Consider the following 17,400-nt stretch of genomic DNA (forward strand, 5'->3'; position numbering starts at 1 on the left):
AATAGCATTATAAGGTGCAATGCTTTGTTCTCCCTAGTTTTCAAAAAGTAGCAATGAAGACAAATACACTCATCTAGCTTCTCTGGGATCACTGAAGCACGTTAGCAAATCTCTAGCTCTTCATCTTTACTAGATGAGGGCATAGGAAGATAAGTAATGGTGAGTCATCTAGCAATACAAAATATCAGTTTTCAAGTGCAATATCCATCCAAATAAATAACAATTATGCTGGCATATGTTACTTATTATTAAAGTTTAGTTTTCAAACCACAACAGTGATATTATTACATGTTTCAGTTAAAACCGGTTCATATGTTTATGTCAGTTTTCTCTTCATTAATAAATCATGCTGGGATGAAATATGGTAGAGAAATACATTCCCATCAAACAGTTCAATTTCAGAATTTCGGACATAAGACACATTGCACTTGCGTTTTTAGTTACAGTTAAAGATATCAGATAACTATTTACTGACAAAACACCACTCCAATTTCCTCTTTTTAAGAAAGTGTCATTGTTTCAACTGCAGCTTTTTATATTAAAATATTTTTAATATTTATATTACTATTTGGCTTAGGTACTTAGTATTGAATTCATATAGTATTCTTATGACAATAATGCAATTATGTGTATTGATCTGGCCTAATTTATTAGTAAAGTTCTCAAGTATATTTTAATTAATACTATTAGCAAAATGTGGGCAGCATTGACTCCTAAAAGCTGTTTTTATTGAATATTCTGACAGACTGATCCATAACCAGAAATTCTACTTAGTTAGCCTTCAGTCCTGCAAAGACTTAGCTTTTTATACTGTGTCTATGTAGTCCAAAAATGACAGTGATATTGCATGATGATATACACACTATCAGTTATTGTGAATGAGCAAAAAGCAAAAAGCCAGAGTCAGAATCAGAGGAATCATGAGCAGAGACCAAGCACAGGTCCATTTCTATTCTGACTTTCTTTCTGCTGATACCTATCTTAGTCTAGTGAGCTCCCACATGGCTGGGGCCCCAGATTGCTGCCCTGGTTGTTCACCACAAAAACCAGCAATAACCAGTATGTCTTCGCAAAACTGGAGCTTTAAAGCACTCTGGTCTATAAAAAGAAATCCAAAGAGAACAATATATTTTGCCTTACGCGTATGGGACAGGAAATGTTCTTAACATTTTATTTTTTCTCATAACATTTTCAGAATATTATTTTTTAATTGCACTTGGCACAAAAGAACCACTAACAATGGTTATTCCTTCAACAGTGTAAGAGAAGGGTGCATAGGCAATACAGGAGTTGAAATATATTCGGTGTAGGCTTTGCTTTTGTACTGTAACTTTTATTTGTTGACGAGGAAAGCACAACCTTCTTGAAAATGATGGCATAACTCTTTCAGACATCAAAGTCAATGTTTTAAGCCTGAACTACATCAAATATTAGCTCCTGTTTTTTGACTTCGAAAATATCTCAATACATCCCATGAATAAAAACAAAAAACTTTTTTGTAAATGTTAAAGGAAGGCTATATTTTTTTCTCAGAACAGATCTCCATAATATGTCAGAGCAGGCAGAAATGGAATTCTTTAAAGAATATGGTCTCATAAAATGTCCATTATGATGAAACATTAAAATTGATTCTCACATATGCAATGTATAATTTATAGGCTTGACTAATCTGCATTTTCAGAAACTAACAGATTGTTTTACCAGCTAGTGCAAATGTTATTGATCTGCTTTCTTGTTGAATTAATAGCACTAGCATAGGCCAACTCACTTTCTCAGTTTTCCCAATGTTTTCCTGAAAAGAGGCCCATTACATGGCAGGGGGCAAAGGACAGGCCTAGATAACACTGTTTAGCCATTTCTTTGATGTCCACAGGCATCATCCTCTACAAGTGACCACTAGAGACAAAAGAGCACTCTTAGGCTGCTGGAAATCCCAGCCATTCTTCTCACCACCTTTTCATATCCCAAGGCTTCTATACCCTGACCTCTGCACTCCAACACAAAGATCTCATCGGAAGAATGGTCAGCCATGTCAAAAATTCTTTCCAAATTTAGCCAATAAACCAAGTATTTCTTTGGCTTTTCATAATTCCTTTGTGTACTAATGTAACAGATGGAATGCTAAGATTTTATAAAAAGGGGAAGGAAAAGTGGAAATGAGAAAAAATTGCTTAAATCTTCTGTTTTTGAAAGCATTCTCAAACGTCCACTCTATTTCACAAACCACTCTCACTAAAGCTTCTGGATGGCACTGCATTGTGCAGACATACCCACAGTATTTTGATCCAGAAGTATCATATATAATTCCAGTTTTAACATAGAGATGTATGAGCTTGCTAATATAATTTCACTCAATAAATTTTAGATAGTATGCATGCTGTATTTTAAGGATCAATATTAATTTGCATATGCTTATTTTTGTTTATAGAGTTGTAAAAAGGAAGTATAATTTCAATCACTTTCAAACTATTTTCCTCTCTATACACTGTGATTGATATTAGGTTCATTTTCCCATTGTCTTCTAGAATATTTAGAAGAAATGTTTTCCACAAAGCTATCAGTCATGATCATGGGTACTTTTAATCAAACAGTTTTATTTCCCTCCTTTTTGAGGGATTAAAATTGAACAAAATGGTCAAATAGAAATACTACATGTCTATCCAAAAAATTGGAAGTTCCCTAGCATGTTTAACAACACAATACATTCCCTGCAGCATTGAAATAACATTTTCTACACAAGCTCAAGGGGCCAAACACCTAGAGAAAAGTCCTTTCCATCCTTCATTTTTATGGGAAGCTCTGATGAAAACCCAGTCTAGATATGTAAATCAAATCACATACATGAGTAATAGTTTTAACAAGACAAAATTACTGTAGATCAATACACATGTACAAATTTAGAGCAGTTCAGCCAAAGTAGTGTCTATATTCTGCCTCCTGCACCTTATAACACATTCTCAAAATGTCATCCTGCCATGAAGTTCTATTGGAGGGAATAAGGACAAAGTCTGGTCCAAAATTTGATGAATTTCACAGTTCACTCTCCTCTAAATAAACATTAATTTCAAAATCTATGCCCATGTGATAACCTGTTTGGCTCTGAATTTTTTTTCAAACTGGCATTCATACAAATCTTTTTCTACACTGCAGATTTTCTTCTTAATTTGTAAGTAAATGACATATCAGTGATAACACAACTAATAAAGAAAGCGTACATAACATTTTTAAAATGAAAACATTCATAATTAATAATGCACATAATGGGATCTAGAGTGCTTGTTTTAAAGCCATTCCAAACTATCTAGTATCTATTCAACTCAACCACTTAAATTTAGATATCTATCTGAAAACAGTGAAACTCAATTCAAAAAAGGAGTGAGTGTGAACACAATGACCAAGATTCTTGCCATTTTTAGAAACTCTATACTAACTTCACTACCATACAAATTAAACAAATACCAGCAAAGAGCAGAAGAGAAGGAGAAAAAGAGATTTTTTTGAAGTTTCAGAATTTAAAAGGTGCTCAGGCAACATGCTGAGGATATGCCATACAAGGGCTATTAGAATTGATCCTATTGATGTCAATGAGATTTGAATTACAAACTAGGCCCTGAGCATTTTTGCAGAGATTATTCTTGTTATTTTAAAAACAAATTGTGTATTTTCAGAAAGCAGAGAGGACCTCTGAGAGCAGCTCCAGCAAGATATAGAACAGACATAGTTAAAACAGAGTAAAAAAGTTGTACTGAGCCACAAGTCTGTAAGTATTTAAGCTTAACTGAATCCTGTCCATAGATAACATAAATTATACCCAGACTACCCCCAAACAACCAACTCATATACCAACAAAAGGCCATATTATACAGCAATTTTCAGAAAAGACAAAACAGTCCATTGTATAAACTTAATGCAAGTAAAGCCATGGACACACATCTTCCAGCTCCAGCTTTGTCCACTGAAAAGATTACAATCACTTTTACAGGGTCTCATCACTGCTCTGATGTTGGAAATTACTGCCCTGTAAGTTTTACCCACAGAGTTTACCCTGAACTTCTTTAGTCAAAAAGGTTTAAAATGCTAACATAATACATCTTCACCAACCAATCCACTTTAACTGGAACAGATTAGGAACTGTGCACATGAGCAGCTCAGCTGGCAGATCCAACTGTGATAACCTCTGACAGAAGTGCAGTAATGAGGTACGGGGGGCCATAACCTTTGTAGCCAGCACAGTTGCAGTCGGAAGAGGATGTGTGAATACAGCCTTCGTGAAACACATTAGATTTTCACGTGCATGCTTTTATACACTGCCCTGAGTGTAGGCAAATTCTAAGGCTGCAGTTACACTTATTTCTCTTGTAGGTCGCTTTTGCTATTTGTCAGAGACTACAGCTTTTTCAGTTGTGTCACCTTTTTAGAATATCTGACAAAAATTTGGTGACTTCTAACCAATGTAACTGTACAAGCACTTTCTAATCGTACACACAAAAAGACACATTTTAAAAAACAAACAAACAAAAACGTATGTCTGCTTCCTGGATCCAGAGAAGCATATGGTGAAAAAAACAAGTCTACAGAAAAAGATTGTCTGAGGTAAGACCTTATTTACAAAGAGTTTAAGAGGATCACTCCAACACTTAGTAAGGTTTAGCTTGAATTCAAGATAGACTTTTTCCTTTAGAAAGTGAACACATTGCCAAAGAAACCAAATTATATGCAAAACAATGCCATCTAGCAGTAAAAAGGCTATCTGAAGCAGTACAGCAATTTGAAAAGGGCATGGCTCCACATGCAGTTTTGTTTCTTGCTGCCATCCTATGCAGCGTTACTTCACATCCAGACTGGCTATTGCCATCTCTGTTTACATGATCTGTATCTATACTGCTAAAAGCATCTGGCCCAGGAAGAGATGCCTTACATCAAAGGATGCAGAATCACTTGTGCACACACTGTTCACGGCTAGTCCTTTCTAGAGCGGAAGGAACATGTTCACATCATTTGACCCAGGTGGTTTGGGGACTCTGTTGTGCCTCCATGGCCCTGACATAATTATTTGTGTGTGCTTTTTCCTCCAGTCAAATTTATTCAATTATTATGAGGGCTGTATTGCAGATTTATCAGAGCAAACTTTTTTGGCATGGAACTGAAAGCATGTGATACATGCGCTGGGATGTTGCATCACATTACACACAAAGCACAAGGCCTACTTAAATAGTATTAGGAATAGTATTAGGTTTAAGAGTCATAAGTAACTGTATCATCCATATTGCCTACTGAGAACAGCCTTTGAAGTAAACTAGCTCCAGAACCATGCTTAGATTTTATCTTGAAGGGAAACAGTTGAATTACTGTGAAAGAGAACCCAAGAGAGAACAGACATTTATGCAGTACACATGATCAGTGGACTAGAACCTGGGAGCAAACCGGGAAACTAAGGCACCTGGCAGTACAGTGGCACCTTCCCATCGGCATGCACTTTCCACAGCAAAATCACCTTGAGCTGAACACTGGCACTTCTTCAAGTATGTGATTCCAGCTTGCAGCCTGTTCACAGACAGCAAGTCTGTTCCACCCCCTGCATCCCCTTTTCCCTACAGAGGGGAGAATATTCAGTCTCATCTTTCCAGTGGTACCATAAGGTGGGGACATACAAGCAGCCAGTAGAGCAAACGAAAATATAAGGTGTCAAGACAAATGAGATAATTTAGAATTATAAAAAAGTCAAAGTCAAAAACAAACTCTCTGATAACTCCCATTCGCATCCACAGAAAAGTTCCCTGAATACCACATGCAGACGAGAACTGTATTTGGGTTTCTGAAAAAGATACCACTTTAGGGGGATGATGTAGACATTTCCTACAATGAGCAGACATACAATGAAAATATATAATAAGTAATCACAAATCTTAAACAGAGTAAAAGCCCCAATAGAGAGAGACATTGTTTTCAGCCTGACTTTCAAAAAGCAGGAGTCCCATTTGTAGATGTCACAGGAAACTCAATCAGAAACATCCCAGCATGCCCAGATAAAAATACAGTACAACAGTGCTCTTTACGTGATTCAGTAAGTATAAGAAGTATTACTTCATAATTATCTTTAAATTTACTACTATCCATTAGTCTTATTGTCAAGGATTTTTTAAAAATTCCTCCTATTTCTGGCTGTGTACCACCATCTCTGGTGAATGTTGTTAGGGCAGGGGGCAGATGTGTTCATCTTTGGGGGGCTCTTTTAGTTTCCTGCTTTCTCAGCTTTCTCTGTCCCATATCCATGCATTTTTAAAGTATTAATTTGGTGCTGTTTTAACAACTAAAAACTGCAGTTAAATATTTAACCCTATACTCACTTACCAGAATGACCCATTTGCTACACTCTTTTTCATACTGACTTATACACCCAGTCCTATCCCTCAGCTGCCTTTGGCCTCCCCTTGTGTGTACAAAATGATGTCTGCATAACAGAAAGAAAAGAAGTAAAATAAGCATCAACATATGTAAGGAAACTTCACTGTATAAAGCACAGCAAGATCAAAAAAGAATCACCATTTACAGAAAACTATACACAGTCATTGTCTGGGATTTTACAGATACTAAGATTTTAATTCATGAGAAGGTGAAGAAGGTAAAGTGGCCATTTGAGGCTGTAGTGATTCTTTAAGGAACTGTATTAATGAAAAGATAAAAGTGGATAAGTATAATCAAGCTTTTGCATTTTCATGGATTATAAAGGCACTATCTAGCTTTTTAGTAAGCACACCTTTTTTTCAGAATATTGCAATGCTGAATTCATTAAAAGACTTGCATTATAGCTGGAGAATACTATTATTTTCTATGCACTTTGAACTAATCCACCAAAATGGAGATAAAGAAAAAACATGTATCTGATTTGATTTATATAGTACACAGAAACATGCATGAATTAAGCTATAAGAATATATGTTAGGAGTATAATAAAGAAAAGAAAGATCAACGCTGGAGCAAAAGATTCTCAAACTAGCAGGTCCATTAACCAAAGAGCCTCACTGACACAGCTATCTGAGCTGGTAAGCGTAAAACTAGTTTTTGCATCTTCACACCTACTGCATAATTAATAATCTCAAGGATCATGGAGTTGACTGTAGTTCCCTTCTATTCTATCACCAGTGCTAAGTACATGTTCCCAGAAAATACCGACACTGCCTGTCTTCCTAGTTGTTCCTCCCATTAGTATATAGTGCTCTCCTTCTCTTTGTGTTAAGTCTCTCTGCATGCAACCTTTAAATTGGAAGATGTAGGAGTCCCAGTGTAAAGACTACTTGTAGAAGAGTACATGAAATAGCCTGTTTTTCAAAAATCTCCACTTGCACTCTCCCAGCCCACCAAGAATTGTATTAAAAGGTATTTATAATATATTAACATTCTTGTATAAAAAGTTAAAAAAAAAAAGATCAAGTTTGATGAAAGCAGAATGTAATAGAAGAATCAGAGAAATATAGAGCATGAGGTAGGAAACGGTTTGTAAAGTGCAGATTGTGATGAAATCTTGGTGAAACAATCTAAGGTCACTTCTTTAATAAAGCCTCATAGACAAAAGCTTGCAGTTATGGGAAACTATGACAGAACAGCTGTTCAAGCAAGGAGCTAACCCACAGTAATTTATGCATATATCTATAATATATCTTGTCTGTTTAGACTGTAAGCCCTTATTACATGCATGTACAGTTTGTAAAAGGCACAGTCAATGATCCAAGCCGGGGCCATGTGAACCTTAGCATCAATGTTAGTACTAATGCTCTTTAGTGCGCCAAAGCAGGCAAATGGAAGATACTCTAAAAATTGAAGTTTATATAATTTTATTCATTTTGTGTTTTCATTCTGGTTGCCTTTTCTAAGTTGCACAGTTATGAAATTTACAGCTGACTGTTCAAACGAGTTTAACAAACAGTAACAGAGGACCAATTTCCTTTCTATATTTTAAAAAAAAAAACCCCTTACAGTCTTTTTTAGGGCAGACTTCTCACAAGCAAAAAAAAAAAGACAAGAAGAGCTGTTTCACTGTATAGTTTCTTTCCCATATCCAGTGGCCTTCTAAGGAGCTCCATATACAAGGAAGTTTAACGTATGAGGACTCTCTCACGAGTATTACATTAAAAAAAAAATGGACTTTCAAAGAGTCTAACTGCCTTTGACTTTTCTGCCAGAGCTTTTCAGACACTGTCTCTCTGATTCTGCACCCAACTTTGCTCCATACATTCGAGGGAATTTTCCAGGCCTTTGTAAGCCCTTCTAAATACAGTGTGTGTACTGTATGTTCCTTTTTACTCAGCCGCCTTCTCACTTGAGTGGCCCTGGCCATTCAATGTGTCAGCATCTCATGACCCCAAACATGCTGCGCCATGTGTCAGAGAAATAGGACTGGAGTACAGCTGTTGCCTAGGAAATATTCTTTCTAAATACCCTTTTAAATGGGGACCCTATTGTGAGGCAGAGTACCAACTATAGTACATCACCGAGATTTCTCTCCTTTGTCTCATGCATCAGGTGCACTTCAAAGCAGGAGATGAACTACAATGCTGTGCTGTAAATGTATAAGACGCTAGTATCATGGCTAGGGGGCTGGAGATGGGGTCAAATGTTTATCTCACACTGAGAAGATGAGACTTGGCTTATCTGCTTTCTTTTTAAGGCCCTCTTCAAGGCTTTGCTGACCAGCAGAGACATAATTACCACTGAAGTGAACACCATGTTCCACTTTACACAAAAGATAATGACAAATAACAAAGGATGTGGAAATATGGCAGGATATGTGGGAAAATGAAGTCTGTAGCAACATATGTGTTGACTGAGGATTTTTAATTGAAAAACATGATAAAATCTGAAAACTGTTCATAAAAGTCAGATAAAACTTAGCAAATCTGCACTAGCTGGCATCTAGATGTATTTCCTCCCCAGCAGGAAGTGACAGGTGATTTTTTTCATGAATGGCAGGAACGACTATGAGGCCAATTTACATATATCTATCTATGTGTATCTCTACAGCATATTCATCCATGGGTTCTGAACAATTAGGGCCCAAAACATTTATATTTTCATCAACTGAAAAACACCACTTAAATCTGGATCACTCACTTAACCGGAACAACTTTTGTGTCCATCAACATCCAGTCAAGTAAGTTACAAATGTTTTTCTTTAGAAACTAATGTATTCACCCAACGGATCAGCCACGGAATGAAAATAATGACAATAGCTGTCAGATGAGGATGAAATAATCTTTAAGTTTTTCAGCAACTTCAAAATCATGCTTGTGTCCAAAAATATTTTCATCATTGCTATTAAAATCAGTGTCATGGATTATTACACTGGTGACATATAAGGATTTATCTATCCATTGTTTTCTGTATCTGCTTTGATCACCCTGTGTATAGGGGGTATTATTTTCCTAATTTAATCTGTAGTTCATATGGAATCAGGGAAAGAACAGAGATTTTGAAAACATGTGAAAATCAGAATCCAAACCAGAAAACAAGATACTTTCCTTTTTTAATGTACTAAATTTCTAGCTGATAGAATCAACAGCAGCTTTTAAATCTCTGTATATACCCATTCAAATCCTCCTGGAGTTGATACAGATAGGCTGTAGATCAGATCTATATGATGAAATCATAATAAAAGTGCAGTCATGATTATTTGAAACTATCTGATAATTTCAAAGCACCATTTAATGACATTAAAACTTTACAGCACAGAGTCAGATCATTATTTTGAGTTAAATAAATAAATATGCTTGGAAAAACAATATGAAAACCTGTGGAAATAAAAATTTCCCTATCCTCAAAAGACAAATTCTACATATTTTTCTCTTTTTCATGACAACAGAAGAATTATTCCACACTCTTTCCTATTAAGGAGCTCTAAAAACAAAGACAGCTAGCTTAGAAACACGGAAATTTTTAGATAACAATTTATAACAAGACAAGAAGTGCTAATGTAAGAAGAAACACAATAAGTAAAGTATCAGGATGAATTCTGAAACCTGTAAATACATCTTTGATTAAAATGCTTTGTTGGTATTACTTAATGTTACAATTGTGAAGTAAATGTATTTTTTACACATAAATTTGCCTTTTGTTTCTATCTACTGCATAATTACACAAAATATGCTTCCAACATTATGACAGATTATTTTTACTACTACTATGCTGCTTTGTTTGAAAAGGATATTTTCTCCATTTAACACTCAATCAGTGTTTATATTTTACAGTATTTTTTCTGAGATATGTAATGTCTAAATGGCAATTTTCCTTTACTGTTTCTTCAGAAATACACCACTGGCCATGTTACTCTTTAGACTTTCTTATTCTTCAAATAAACAACATGACAAACAACACAACGATAATGGCAAATGAAGACAAACTGAAAATCAAAGCAATGTTCTTTGAAATCCTTAAGTGTAATCATAAATTAGCAGTTAAAAATCTCTATAAAATATGCATGTGTCACAACAGTAAATAACAGTATCTCCTATCCTAGTGTGTGTAACAGAAGTCTGGAAGAGTGAGTCAAACTTGCAGATATTAACCACAGTCTAAGCTGAAAAAAGCAAAGAATTTTCAGTTAAAATAAAAAATGTAATGCTTTTCCTGTGTGTGTATGTAATATATGCATGCATTCATATATTTGTGCAAGTAGTAGTGTCTGTATGTATATTTTTGCAGTTAGTTACACTAACTTTTTATTCCTTCCCATGGTGGCTTTTATTCACATGAAATAAATACATGGTTATGCCTAATCTTAGCTAAGAGTAAGTAAAATGCTTTATTTTGTATGAGGGTGAAAAAGGACTGACAGATCACTTATCATTCACTGTGCAGGCTTTGTATTCATTAGAAGAGCCACAATCAATAAGAACCAAAGGCAATTTTTTCTCCAAAGATAATTACGCTCAGCATCACTAGAGCGTTCAGGAGTCTGCCAGGCTTTCACTTATTAGCAAGATCATCTATGAAAGTTGATTATTCACTCATCAAACTTTGGCCTTACCTAAGGAGTGCTATGAAATGCTCCTGCTTTGTATTGTTATACAAAACTGTTCAGGTTTTCTCAGTTACTTTTAAAGTGTCTAAGTTTGTGTAAGTTGCAAATGCAGAACAACTGCAAATGTCAAACTGACTTCATCAATTTTCATATTTAGAGCAATCTCTTCTGTTTTTTTGGGGGGGTTGTTTTTAAGAAAAAAAATTCTGAAGCCATTAGTTTCTGATACAGAACTTGGTCTTTTAGTTTAAAAAGAAAATAAAAGTCAAACCATTGCCTTTAATTCACTATTTCATATTAGAAAATAGCTCTTTCCTTAATTTTGAGCATACTATTCATAGCATTATTGACGATTATGAAATTTCATTTAAAAGATTCTGAACCATCTTATTGAAAGATCTAAGACTAAAATTAGAAGAAAATTTCTGCAAAACTATACACTCACAAGATAAAGGAATACTTAACACAAAATAAATGAAACATTGCTTCAAAAGCATTGTGTCTAAGAGATTCACAAAGCAAAGATGATTAGTGGCATAAGTGAAATTCCAACCCTAAATCATTCTATTCTGTGTCCCTGCTTATAAGATCTTCGGTCAGGAGCTAATCTCACGTGACAGGCCTGATCCAAAGCCATTTGAAGTCAAAGGAATGTCTCGTCTCTTCCTGACTTCAGGAAGCTTTGGATCTAGCCCATATAAACTGCAAGAACAATACATTTCATAGAACATTGTTGTAAGACAATAATAGCTAACTGTGGTCTAATTAGAAGACAATTTTAGCTTCAAATGAAATTCACCTGTTATAGTAGGTTTGTGTTAGTTCCCTACTGTTACAATGTTGTAGGGTTTTGTTGCTTTTGGTTTTATTTTTTACACACTTAACTATAGACAAAACTTTCCACAGGGAAGACATTACATTCCTTAAGTAGAAGCCACAAAAAATCAAAAAACTTTAAAGCCATTTGCTATGTAGTAATTTTTGGTTTTTTAAAAAGCAAAAGGTCATTTTAAAGCCTCAAATTAAAGGTTTTTCTTAAATGACAGTACATCACGGACAAAACAGAAAGGTTTCAAATGTATCTTTGGCATTTTTGCAGTTAGTAAACCAAATCTAGATTGAAAAAAAAACCAAAAAAACCAAACAACTTGCATAAACAAGGGGGCAGGCTGAAGGAAAAGAAGCTATTTTCATTTTCAGTTTTTTTTCTTTTTTTTTTGCTTTTTCCTCCAAATAAAAGCTTGATTCTCTACTGACTTAAGTCAATTGCAAAGCTACTATTGACAACTATGAAAACAGATCAGGACAAAAGTCAGACTCCTATTGTTTTAAAGCTGTAATAGAACTGTGAGCCTTGAAACAGCAACTATCGTTGTAAAAACTGGTGAAATAAAAGCCCCATTGCTATGAAGTAAGTGGCTCTTCTCTCTTTTGTAAGAGAAAACAGGCAATAAAGTAGACTAGTACAGAACCTGGTACTGATCCAATGTACACCTGTATCAGCAGATTTACCCTGATGAAAAGCAGATTAAAATTAGGTCTACCATCTCCAAGTTCCCCAAGGCAGCAGAGAATAGTGGTTCTACCTCCCTCACTCACATATCAAATCAACCTACCACAGCTATTCTAGTTCGTGTGGAGAAGAACACACAGAAGCTTCTATTAGAGCACAAAGTTTCCAGGATAGCCACCTTTTAAGATCGATTTCAGTGTTTCATGGTAAAAAGAGAAATTAAATCCTTAAGAATCTTGCAAGACATATAAGACAATGCTAATTTTCGTTATAGTTGTTCAGCATGTTTAACAACGCTGACATTTTTGCCAGTATTAATCACTGTCAGAAGGGTCTATGAGGTGTTAAATTAAAAATAAGATAGCTCACATATCAAAAAAGTAAAATAAATGAGAGAAAGCACATGGAAAGAGAGAGCATCAAATTCTCCAATATACAGATGCTATACTTTCTACCTCCATCTAAGCTACCAGTATCAGCAACTAGAAGTAACTAAGATCACTTTGTAACTGCCCAAATAGCTGACTTTTTAGGTTGACTGGATGAATCAAAAATAATTACAAATTTCCCTTCAGGCCAGCTCAAAATGTTTTGTTTTTTTCTTGATGAAATTAGAAAGACAATTTCTCAGACCGAACAGCATACTTTGTTTTGGTGTCACAAACATTTTGTTACAGTAATTGTCAAACAGCATACCTGTTTGACTCAAAAGAAAACACTTCATTTGGAGGTTTATTTTCCTTGATGTGATTAAATGTATCAAATTTCTGAAACGAAACATTGCCCTAAAATGAAAAATCCAACTTTAACATAAAAAGTCAGAACAGAATATGCAGACTTTAGCCCGTCCTTTCATTTTTTCTTCTAATCTGCACAAATTAATAAATTGTTTTGTTCACCTCAGAACTACATTTTTGGTAAATAAACTGTTCATTCAAATATTTTGTTAAGCTTTATTTACCCATTTATTTCAGGTATCAGAGCTCTCATAGTTCTACTACCCTGCTCTCTCCTCTTCCTACACAGGCAGTTGGGACACAAACTGCCCACTGCTGGATATTGTTAGCTGGTATCCTCATCCCTTCAGACCTGATCTCTTCTCTCCCCTCTTATTCTATTCCTGCTGCTGCTGCTAACACTTCCATACTCTTTTAGGGACCCGAGCTTGCAGTTATTCTCTGCCCCCCCCCCCCCAACATTCCCAGGTGCTGTAAATCATTTCTCTGTATTCTTGCTGCTGCTTCCCCTTATTTTGGCAGATGCCACAGCTTTGTAAGTTGCAAGAACTTACCTCTGAGACCCTCTTTGTTGCTCTGTCTGTGACCACGTTGGAGGCAGGGAGTGATGGATATTAGGGAAGCATGAGCCTCCCCTCGCTGTTTAGCAGCGTGGTCTGCAAAGAAAGATAGAGATGCTGCTCTATCCTCCTCCCCCCTCGCTGTCCCAGCTTCTTCCTCCCTCCTCCTTGCTCTCTCCTTCCCATCTACAAACTCTACTTCTATCTGTGCTTCAATAAAACACGCTACCTCTCAGCAACAGCTACCTAAGGTCAAGAATACAAACCCTTTGCCCTCCCCCCTGCCTTTTCGCCTCTAGTCTCATGCATCCTCACCCCTGCTTCCCACTGAATATGGTATCTTCCCAACTAGACATGCCTTATTTGGCTCTAGGGTCTAAACTGCAGACAATTTCAGCAGCCCTTGGAGGCAAAAGAGTTAGAAAATAGAAGATGTAGAGCAAAGAATAAGAAGAAAAAGGGGAAGTGTCCTGCAGAACTGGAAACTTTTGCTATTTTATTTGTGTGTATGAAAAAAGTCTAGTTACAGTAGACAAAACCTACCATTTGGAAATTAGTTTTAAAAATCTATACAGATTAAAGAAAAAAGCCCTGGATAGCTTGTTATCTCCCAAGTCAACTTTACCTGTTTTTGATGCTCTTTGCTTACCTTTCTATCTTTATGCTAAAGAACTTTTCTTAAAGAAGCTTCTAAACTTATCCCCTGCAAGACTACACTTAAATACCAGTATAATCTGATAATGCAATAGCTAATGAAAGTGAAAAAGTTACCACTGATATATTTTAAAGATTACAAGCTATGAAATAACAGCCTTTGAGGTCATAAAAAATAGTCATAAGTCCCGACTTTTCATCTTGGATGATATATGTGTTCCAGTGGTCTTTTTTTCATTTTCAGCCATTCTTAAGACTGGCAACTCCTTCAGGTGACCAGTAAGTGGTTTACAGAAGTCACATAAAAGATAAGTGTTGCTAGCCACTATGTTCTTCTTAAGGACATAATTTTAGACACCTAATGAAATGCTCTTTCTAAAGTGCCTATGTTTGTTACCAAGACTATGAAGAGAGGTAGGTGATTTTGAAGACTTCTAAAAGATCTTATCTGCTTAGGGATAAACCCTTAAGTTAAGTGGACAGGATCTCCCTCTGGAGGCCTTGAGAGGCACCTGACACTCTCTGTTGATGTATCAGGATGTATCAGGCACTTACTTTATGAAGTTTGTTTTACTGGGTACCTAAAATTAAGCAGCAAGTTAGCTACTACAAGGCCAAGGTCAGACACAATGAATGTGCAGTAACTGAATGTGCAGTAACTTTATGATAAAAGTTATCATAAAACTTGAAACATCTTAATCCACATCATCTCATTGTCTCAGTGGCCTCATAAGACAAACAGGAGGCATGACCCATCTATCTATGGTCAGCAGAAGGCAGTCCACAGGGCAGAGGAGCAACTGCTCACATACTCTGAATCATCCCACAAACAGAAGAAAGAGACTTTCAGCACAACAGTAACATCCACTATATTAATACAATCCATTGATCAATCTTACCGAAACTTTTGATCAATCTGAAATGAATGAGAATGCATAGTCTTTATCTTCATTCAGTGCTAACTCCTTTTGAATGGTCACCCCATTTGAAAAGGATATAGCAGAACAGAAAAACAACATAGAAGGGTGACTACAAACTTGAAATAACTTCCATACAAATTATATTAAATAGGCTAGGAGTCTTTAGACTAGAAAAGAGACAACTGAGCTGACATACTAAATATACAAATAATTACAAATAATATGGAGAAAGTGAATTAAAAATCATTTCTAGCAATTTCTCATAACACAAAAATTACAGAGCATTCAATGAGATGATCAGGAAGCATATTTGAAACAAAATGAATTAGTTTTTTCAAACAATTTATAATTAAATTGTGGAACTCACTGCTGCAAAATACAATAGCAGGCAAAATTACCAATAGTTTCAAAAACAAATTAAATTAACACATGGAGATTGGTCCATCAGTAGAGAGTCCAGATGCAGGAAGTCTGCCGGTAAAGGAATTTGCTAAATTGTTTATTCCAAAGAATACGCTGTATCTCTTCCACTTCTTAAACTATTCCCTAAGATGGCTGTTGTTAACGTTCATTGTCATGGACAGAATACAAACAACATACTTTGGTACCATGTATTCTTATGAAGCAAAGTTTTCTGTGGACAATCCTGTGTCCTTTTAATAAAACACATTTCTAACAATTGTATTAGTAAAGTGAGATGAAAAATCTTCACATAAAACATCAGCTCAATAACTCAGTAGTCAACTGTGTTTCAAAAAGGTGCTAAACATTTTAAAACAATACACTTCATGAAACTTTAAAGATATAATCATATAGTGAAGATTTATTTATTGTACCCTGACACAGCCACAGCATGCAGTCTTTAAATAATCGTACGTTTTTCATCGGCCATGTTCAGCACAAGACTTCTACCATAGATACTCTAACAGTCTCCATTGTTTCTTCATTGATCATAAGAAAATCATACACCACTGCAAAGATGTAGTAAATGGTACTGAGGGCATGCTAGATAAAAAGTATCCAAGTTCTCAACAGAATTAAATTAGCAATAAATAATATTTTCCCTCAAGGCTACCTGTTCCTCTCAACTTCCAATGACAGACCATCAAAACAGGTTCTTCACGTCATTAGAATAGCTACACTCTGAACTGCAGCAGCAAAAGACAGTGATGACCTGTACAATTTAAACAGCAGAATCATATTCTTGGCAGAAGCCTAGGTTTCCGAGCAGAGCGTACAGATCAGTGGAATAGCCCCGGGGTTGTCATGGCAGCCATGAAATTCTGAACTAATCCAGAAGACTCATTCTCTGTATGAACAGAGTAAGTGCCTGCTTTATGCTTCCAACAGCAGCCAGGAGCTGATGATTTCAGCTGAAGCATAAATTTTAGCACATATTTTACTTCAGCTATAATCACTAAGTCTCAGTGTTCTCCTATTTTATGCAAAATATGCAGAGCTTTTTCTAAAAGTTTGCAGAAACTCATTGTGTTTAAAATGTTCAAACCAAAGGTAAATCTGCCAAAATCCACTGTCTTATAGGAAACTATTTGTTTTGCATTACTGATCATAAGCACTCATTTTAGGTATCTGTCACCTATTTTCTAATTTGTACCTGACTTGGCCTCCAGCCTTCTTAAGCCTCATAATAAACTAGTGAGAAGATTTTATATCATTCATGTTACAAACATTACCCGAGGTAATATAAATTATATAAGCAATAACATTTAACAGGAAAATACTAAACATCCAATATATCTTCAAAGACAGAGAAAGAGTAACTGAGGATGTGTTTCTGTCAATAGTGATACATTTAGATAGCCACAAGAATGAGGATGCAATCACATTATACATAAACATGTACTAGAAATAAAAAAAAATCTGCATTGTGGATTCTAGAATTAGTACTGGACATATTCACAAACTATGAATGACAGTGACCACCGGATTCTCACTAACTGATGAAATTAACCATGTAATCACCACTTTCCTAAAACAAAAC

General features: G+C 35.6%; 1 protein-coding gene across 7 annotated transcripts in view; it reads right to left on the bottom strand.

Moving 5' to 3' along the window:
* The window catches only part of GREB1 (growth regulating estrogen receptor binding 1), a 100,399-nt gene extending 85,619 nt beyond the window's left edge, over positions 1–14,780 (bottom strand). For 3 of the 7 annotated variants that reach the window (XM_026097223.2, XM_026097224.2, XM_026097222.2), the window contains exon 1: positions 13,819–14,779. The gene's annotated coding sequence lies outside the window, so the exon portion shown is untranslated. Of the gene's footprint in view, positions 1–13,818 lie in introns of all 7 variants that reach the window. The other 4 variants (XM_026097225.2, XM_026097227.2, XM_026097229.2 and 1 more) reach the window with 2 other exon arrangements.
* Positions 14,781–17,400: the final 2,620 nt, after the last annotated feature.

This window comes from Dromaius novaehollandiae, chromosome 3, assembly GCF_036370855.1.
Source record: "Dromaius novaehollandiae isolate bDroNov1 chromosome 3, bDroNov1.hap1, whole genome shotgun sequence".
Classification (NCBI taxonomy): domain Eukaryota; kingdom Metazoa; phylum Chordata; class Aves; order Casuariiformes; family Dromaiidae; genus Dromaius; species Dromaius novaehollandiae.